The following is an 8,184-nucleotide window of genomic DNA, read 5'->3' as shown; positions in this document are numbered from 1 at the left end:
CTTCTACTCTCAGCTCCTGAAGAGGGACTAAGACACGACTCAGAGCAACTCCGGAAATATGAAAGGAGGAAACAATAATTAATACATTCAAATTTATTTAAAAAGACACAAAAGGAGCATTTTGCCTTTCCTCCATGTTTATCACAGCAGCCTCAAACAGAGCGCACAGCTGACTGTTAGCATCGGGGGGGGGGGGGCTGATAATTGGCTGTGGAGAAGAAGGTCTTAATATCTGTGCTTTGAAAAGATTCATTTATTGCAGCTCTCAGTGGGATCAAGGAGATCTTCAAAGTATTCCTTTCATCTCCATGTCCTATATTATATCCTATTATATCCTCAGCAGAGTCCCAACCACATCATAGCAGACCACCACTTTCCTGACAGTTTGACAGAATTTCTTCAAGGAAGTCCAAAAATATTTTCCTATGTTCTCACCAAATTCCTCCCACACCCAAATTTTTGCTTTGGCCACCACAGACAGCAGCATCTGCTGCCTCTGGAGTCCCACAGGCCAGCCAACCACAATAAGACTCCTCCTTCATCTTGATGGCTTGATGGTGCTCATTATGGATCCACACACACTTCATTCTGAATGTTTACATTGAAGTTTATAACCACAGAATGATTTTCTTGCTGTTAGGCTGCAGTTATGGTTTAATGTTTGTTCCTCTGTGTCTACTTTGTGTATCAAGACCAACAGTTCACATTTGGTGTCAGAGATCTTACTGAAACCCACAAAACCACACAAGAAGAACGAGTGAGACAGTTTATTGAGTTCTAAAAATCATCCTGTTCCCATTTGACTTTTTGTCCCTCTGTGGTTGTACAAGATTAATATACTGAGAATAACACACACAAATATACACAGTCAACATTACAAGTCAGTGTCCTCAGGTGTGTGTGCAGCAGTCAGAGAGCAGCAGCTGGATTCCAGTGGTTGGACTGGTGGAGCTTCAGTGAGGAGTCGATGACGTCTGGCTCTGGTTTAAAGTCTGAACACACAAACACACACAGTTCAAACAACATGAGAAAAACAGGTTTCATACAGCAAAGTGACAGAATGAGGAGACGACACTGAACACATCAAACCAATCAGAGTTCAATAATATAAAGCTCATTCTTCCTGTAACACCTTTCAGGTAGAAACTGCTTCCTGCAGGACTCATTAAGACTCACATCAGCTGACTCACACACCTCCCTGAACAACATCAAACTGCCATCAGTGAAACGCAGCACTTCCTCCACAGCTGCCACATTAAAAGTCCTGCTGCTTTTCTTCATCAGTGAGTTTTATTGTGAAAGAACCTCAGCAGGAAGTGTTTTGTCTGGTGGTTTGTCTCAGATTATCATAATAATAATAATGCATTAGACTTACAGCACGCTTTTCAAGGTACTCAAAGACTCTTTACAGTTTTATGCACTATTCATTCACACCTCAATCATACTTGGTGGTGTTAAGCTAATGTAGCCACAGCTGCTCTGGGGCAGTCTGACAGAAGCGTGGCTGCAAATTCATGCTTACCACCGACTCCGACCACCAAACACCAACCACATTCACACTTAGGCAATGTAGGTTAAGTGTCTTGCCCAGGGACACAAAGACAGCATGCGCTCAGACGGGGACTCAAACCAGTGACCCTCCGAGGTGAGCACCTACCCACTGCCACCCATCCTGTGAACTGCTGCAGCATTTAATCCCCTCTGATTCCTTTACCTACTCTTTATTTCAGTATCAGCTTTTCTGTGAGCGTTTACAGGAACTTGGTAATGAAATGAAGTTTGTTGTTGAGTGCTCACTGAGACATCGTCTCTCTGCAGAATCCAACTTCATTTATACGATACCTGCTTTAATATAAACTGATCAGCTTTAAAGTTTTGCGCACTTTGAAGGAAATTCAGTTTCAGATCGCAGAGTAACTACAGATGCACCCATCTGACACATTTGTGTCAAATGAGTGTTTATGACACATTTTAAACCACAGAAATAAATAAATAAATATATAAATAATAAGAACTGTTGCCATTAACAGTGAAAACCAGGAAGTATATGAGAGGTTCAAAGTTCTGGAATTTCACCTCCAATTGCTGCTTCACAGCACTTCCTGTGCTGTCACCAAGCGTGAGCATGGTTCAGTAACTGGAGGGCGAGTGGCACGGTACACCCTGTACAGGTTGCCAGACAGCCTCTCAAGCTGGGGGGGGCACAGCTTGAGAGAAATTATTCTGCACAGCTGTTCTGCTAGAACAATAATAGTCCCTGGATGCCCACTAACTCAGATTCAATGACTTCACAAACCCTTCTCCGAGTCAAGTTCTTCATCACCGGTTGTGTGCAGCAGCCCTATTTTAGTCTGTGGTAGCTCCTTCATGGCTCCACCCACTGCATCAGGACCAACAATCTATTAAATACAGAAAACAATACATACATAGAACTCTTCCTTTGGTATCTGAAGTATATTTCAGTGATTGTGTTTTTGTATTTAGCCTGTGTAACGTTTTCAGTTCAGACCTTTGATTTGTGATCAGTGATTTAAAGTTTGCAGTAACAGATGTGAGCAGCTGTTCTCTCTTTGAACAGGTTTGTGCTTCCTCAGGTTTTATATAACTAATTCACATCTTTATATATTAAAAGGAAACAGTTCACTCTCCCAGGAAATACACTTACTTCAATTGATTTTTGTTTTTAAAAACATTAAGCAAAGATTTCATAGAAACTTTATAACTGACGGCAGGTTTCAGCAGCTCTGCAGTCATCGTGTTTTTGTTTTGGAAACATGTCACCAGTTATATTTGGACATTTGTGATTAAGATCAGAAGAAGAAAAACTAAAGGTAGAAAACAGACCCACACTTTGACACACTGTGTACCTTCAGTTTAGTGGAAACGAGAGGAGGAAGTAGCTGCTGTGGTTTCACATGCAGAGGCTCATTTTTAACACTTCTAACTTGATGAAAATAGATTAATGTGACTGAAGGTTTCGGAACAATTTAGCTCTGAGTTCCTGTAGCTGTGGATCACCTTAGACCCATCAGTCAGATTGAATACTCAGATAATAAATGATCATTTGTCATTGATTCCAACCAGGGTTATAATAGTTTTGGATTTTACATTATAGTTTAGTTTTAGTTAGTTTTTACTTTTTTTTCTCTAATTCAGTTAGTTTTAATTAGTTTTCAGAGTGGTTTTGCTCGTTTTTATTAGTTTTTATTTTTGGTTTCATGCTTAGTTTTAGTTAGTTTCAGTTAGTTTCAGTATTAGTTTTAGTATTTTCATACCTAATCAGGTGCAAGATTCAAGGCGCAAAAGTGACTATTGTGTAATGAAAACTTGACAAAAGATACAGTTTAAAGAAATATAGTCAACAACCAACTGTTCACAAGACATGCTAAATTTGTGTAATATTAAGGACACACATGAGCATAATCAGGGAGAAACAAAGAAAAACATGAACTCCCAAACTCAATAAATCTACAATAAACTCCACAATAAACTTCAGCATCAGTGCAGCAGATTAATAACGCCTACATGTGGTGTTAAACAAAAACAAACTCTTTGAAGGAGTCAAAGCTCAAATCCAGCTGCATCCTGATGTTCTCACCACCTGAAGCTGCTTCTGTTTTGGAGCTAGCTTGGTTAGATGCTCGCTAATTAAACCTGCAGGGTCTTTGCGGCCTCTGTACACAACCTACAGAAGTTGCTGACCTCATGTCCGCATTTATGCTTGTGTAGCTGGATTGTGTGTGTTAATTACCTTGTGGTTGTGTGCAGGTGTTTGTACTCAAAGAACCTCCATACGGGACTCGGCAGACCGCAGCCATTACTTTGCGGACCAGCGCGGTGAGCGCACGCACATGCGCACTCACTCACACAGTTGTCCTGTGGCGCTCCCAGCTTAAACTCGGAGAGCGGAAACAATGATTTCATATCAATCCACAAGGCTTAAAAAAAACCCCAAAAAAACAAGTAAATGAAAGTCAGTTTATCGATAATTTCAGTTAGTTTTAGTTAGTTTTGTAAACTCACAATTCAGTTTTAATTAGTTATCGTTTTTTCCTTTTAATTATAGTTTTTATTTATTTCAGTTAACGACAATGTTTTTTCAATTTCAGTTTTCGTTATTTCGTTCGTTTTCGTTAACTATAATAACCCTGATTCCAACAAACCTCACAGCTATGAGCAGCAGGCTCTCGTCTGTTTCCCTGTTAAACACTTCCTGACTGCGCTCCTCTACAAACACCCTGATTACTTTTTCTAACTCTCACATTCATTAACAGCTCAAACTGCTGTTAGCGAAAAACGTATATAAAGAATCATAAATGCTCTGGTTCATTATCTTTTCCTTGATATGACGATGAAAACAGTTATAATTATCCTCCTTACAAAAACTAAACAAAGTTTATCTCAGCGTTAAACAGATGTTAAAAAATGGAGTGAATTGAAGAAAACATAAAGATGAAGCAGAGGCGTCAGAGAGGAGAGCCTGTATGAAAACATGACACACAGTGTGCCTGACTACAAGCAGTGAAGTACAGATTATATTTAACACTGAAAGATGAGAGACCTGATCCAGGAAGCTGAGTTTAAACTGAGCACAGAGCTGCTGTCATGCTGACACGATCAATGATGGCTGCATGTCAGGATGTCGCACAAAGTTAAAAATGATCATTTAAAACAAGTAAAGGGTCACAACACTGTGTGTGTGGGTGTGGCTACAGCAAACCCTGCGCAGCTGAAGAATTTCCATGCGACCACAGAGACGTTAGCTTCTATTAACAGACTAACCACAGGCTGAAAAACACACAGTCCAGCTCAGGAGAACAGCACTCATGGCTACAAACACACATCAGCTGCAGATCAATTACAGTCTTTGACTGAGTTTTTGGAAAAATGTAACATTGAAACAAATCATCCTTTCATCCATTGTCTGATCCACTGATCCACCTTAGTAAAGCAGGAGGGCTGGAGCCAATCACAGCTGAGACAGAGTCAAAGGTGGGCTACAGAGCAGATGGAAGATTAAAGTCCTACAACAACCAGAATGCTTTGCAGTCTGTTTCTTACTTCCTTACACGAGCCTCTGATATTGGATCAAATATTAGATTTTTCTGCTCACACAGAAACGATCTCAGTTTGTTACCTTTAAATTGTTTCAGAGCTCCTTCAGCCTGCAAACCAAGTTTGATCTTTGCTTTGAATATAAACATGAACCCATCAAACTCTACCTCTGCTTCCTCTGATTGGCTGCTGATGATTCGAGATTTTGATGTCATCTATGATGTCATCTGTGATGTCATCTGTCCAACTTCTCCCCCATCAGCTGAAAAGAACCAGAATGAAGAACAAATTAATTTAAATATCACATTAAAATCATTTACAATAATTTTATTCTGAAAAACAGTTTGAAAGAGAAAAATCCAGAAGTCTGAGTCTCACCTTCAGGTTTCCTATAAACACGTCTCACCCGTTGAACCAGTAACACCAGCAGGACCACAATACAGACTGATTTAAGAAACGACATCACAGAGAGAACAGCACGAGAGGTGGATGTAGGTGGAGATGTGGATGTAGGTGGAGGTGTGGTGGTGTGTCTCTCTAAAATAAAGCAAACACAGTCATTAAGTTATGGTCACATTGTGAATGTTGAAACCTGCAGAAACACAGACAGGTGAGTGTGTCACCTGTGACAGTGATCCAGCTGGATGGAGACTCTCCATGACCGCTGATGTCACACTTGTAGAGGCCTTCATCAGACCTGGAAACATGCTGGATGGTCATGTGACCTGTAGTCTGCTTCCTGATGAGGGAGCCATCTTTATAGAAAGCAGCTGGGAGGTTGGAGGGAGTGGTCTTTGTTTGACAGAGCAGAGTGACGGCATCTCCCTCCATCACAGGGAGGACAGGACTCTGCAGGATCACTGATCCACCTCAACACAGAGACAAACTACAGCATTTCATCCATTTACACACAGCTTCATCAACACTAACTCCACACACTCAGCTTACCAGAGACTGTGAGGTTAACCATGTTACTGATGGCGCCCTCTCTGGACTCACACCAGTAAACTCCACTGTCAGCTGTGTAGCAGTAGCTGATGTTACAGGAAGAACCAGCTGCTTCTCCCCACCCATCTCCACACTGAGTCCTCTGTCGTTTGCTTGTGTTTCTCCTCAGAGTCCATCCAGCAGAGCTGTCGTCCTCCTCACAGCTCAGAATCACAGAGTCTCTGATAAAGAACTGAGAGCTGCTGGGACTCACAGTCAGACGAGCTGTAAAATGAAATAATTATAATCTTTGTTATTGTTGTCAGAACTGAAACAATTACAGGTTCATTCAATCACAGCAACCCTACAGTATATCTATAGGATGAGCAGTACTTCATGTAATCTTGTGAAGTACAGACATATTTCAGTCATGTACATTCACATATACTGTCATTACATGTGAATGTCCATATAAACCACTGATGAGTTATGGGAAGAATAACTTAAGTCTGAAGCAAATGACACGAGATTTTAAACATTTAAAGGATGAAAACAATCACAGGAGATCACTGACCTTCATCTGAGGTGCAGCTCAGCACTGAGATCAGCACTGAAAAGACAAATCAATTCTCATTCATTCATTCATTCATTCATTCAATGAAGTTAGAAGTCAGGGTTTTTATGGTTCTGTGCCAGTGATTCTAAAGAAAACAGATTCTGTTAATGTTGATCAAAACTTTCATCAAGTTTGGTTTATGCTTTTATTTCAACTGTGCCCCAGCTGGAGGAGTTCAAGTATCTCGACATCTTTTTCATGTGTGACGGGAGAAGGGAGCGGGAGATCGACAGACGGATCGGGGCTGCTTCTGCAGTGATGCGGACGCTGCACCGGTCTGTCGTGGTGAAGAGAGAGCTTAGTGTAAAAGCGAAGCTCTTGATTTACCCATTGATCTACGTTCCTACCCTCACCTATGGTCATGAGCTTTGGGTAGTGACCGAAAGAATAAGATTGTGAATACAAGCGGCAGAAATTAGTTCTCTCCGAAGGGTGGCTGGCCTCTCCCTTAGAGATAGGGTGAGGAATGCGGCCATTTGGGAGGGGCTCAGAGTAGAGCCGCTGCTCCTCCACATCGAGAGGAGCCAGTTGAGGTGGCTCGGGCATCTGATTAGGATGCCTCCTGGACACCTCTTGGGTGAGGTGTTCCGGGCATGTCCCATCGGGAGGACGCCCCTGGGCAGACCCAGGACACGCTGGAGAGATTATATCTCTCGGCTGGCCTGGGAACGCCTTGGGGTCCCTCCAGAGGAGCTGAAGGAGGTGGCTGGGGAGAGGGAAACCTGGGCTTCTCTGCTTAGGCTCCTGCCCCCGTGCCCCAGATAAATGGAAGAGAATGGATGGATGGATAAAACTATGACTCAATTATAAAATCATGATTTGTGAAATTTGACCTGATGACTGCTGACACACATGAATTACATCCACAGACCTAAACACAGAACACAGAAATAAATCCAAAATATAAAACATCTGATATTCAAGATAACATAATGCATGTCCACTGCGCAGCTCTGTAAATAAAATCACTAATTTATTAATATAAGTTTTTCACAAGTCAGTTTGTTTGTGCAGGTCCATGGTTAGGCTTCCTCCTCAGACCTGCCCTGTGTTCTCTTGGTGTTTTAAACCTATTTTAAATATAGTTTAACTTGTTTTCATGTCATTTCCTTTCATCTGTCATCAGCCAGAAATCAGGAAGACTGCAAAAGCTGGAGGAGGAAACAAGTTCTTTACTTACAGAACAGACTTTGGAGACATGCTTCCTTCATCGTCTCAGTCAGCGATGTGACCATTTTTTCATTTACAGTGTGTTGGGGACACAAAAATCCCCACCCCATTGCTGTGTCTGTGTGTGTGTGTGTGTGGGGGGGGTGTATATTTTTGTACCTCCTCTGAGTTTTATTTTTAATACAAGCTAGTGATGAATAAGTGATGAATAAGTGATAGCGAGGCACTCAGCTGAGGCAGCAGCGGTTTCTTGCAGGGGGCCGGTTGGTCCTGGACTCAGAACCACTGTGTGTATGCATATGGGTGTGTGTGTGTGTGTGTGTGTGTGTGTGTGTGTGTGTGTGTGTGTGTGTTTGTGTTGTATTTGTCTGCAGTGTCGGTGGTAGGTGCCAGCCTTGAGTATGGTGGCGCCCTGG

General features: G+C 41.9%; 1 long non-coding RNA gene across 1 annotated transcript; it reads right to left on the bottom strand.

Annotated features, from left to right (window-relative positions):
• Nucleotides 1–700: 700 nt before the first annotated feature.
• On the bottom strand, nt 701–5,577 carry LOC115777981 (uncharacterized). The gene is made up of 3 exons (XR_004019722.1): nt 5,434–5,577; nt 5,223–5,317; nt 701–992 (listed from the first exon to the last, which is right to left on the bottom strand). It is a non-coding gene; the product is annotated as an uncharacterized LOC115777981 (long non-coding RNA).
• Nucleotides 5,578–8,184: the final 2,607 nt, after the last annotated feature.

Source organism: Archocentrus centrarchus, unplaced genomic scaffold (genome assembly GCF_007364275.1).
Source record: "Archocentrus centrarchus isolate MPI-CPG fArcCen1 unplaced genomic scaffold, fArcCen1 scaffold_91_ctg1, whole genome shotgun sequence".
Taxonomy (NCBI): domain Eukaryota; kingdom Metazoa; phylum Chordata; class Actinopteri; order Cichliformes; family Cichlidae; genus Archocentrus; species Archocentrus centrarchus.
This window is presented reverse-complemented; position numbering and strand designations above follow the sequence as displayed.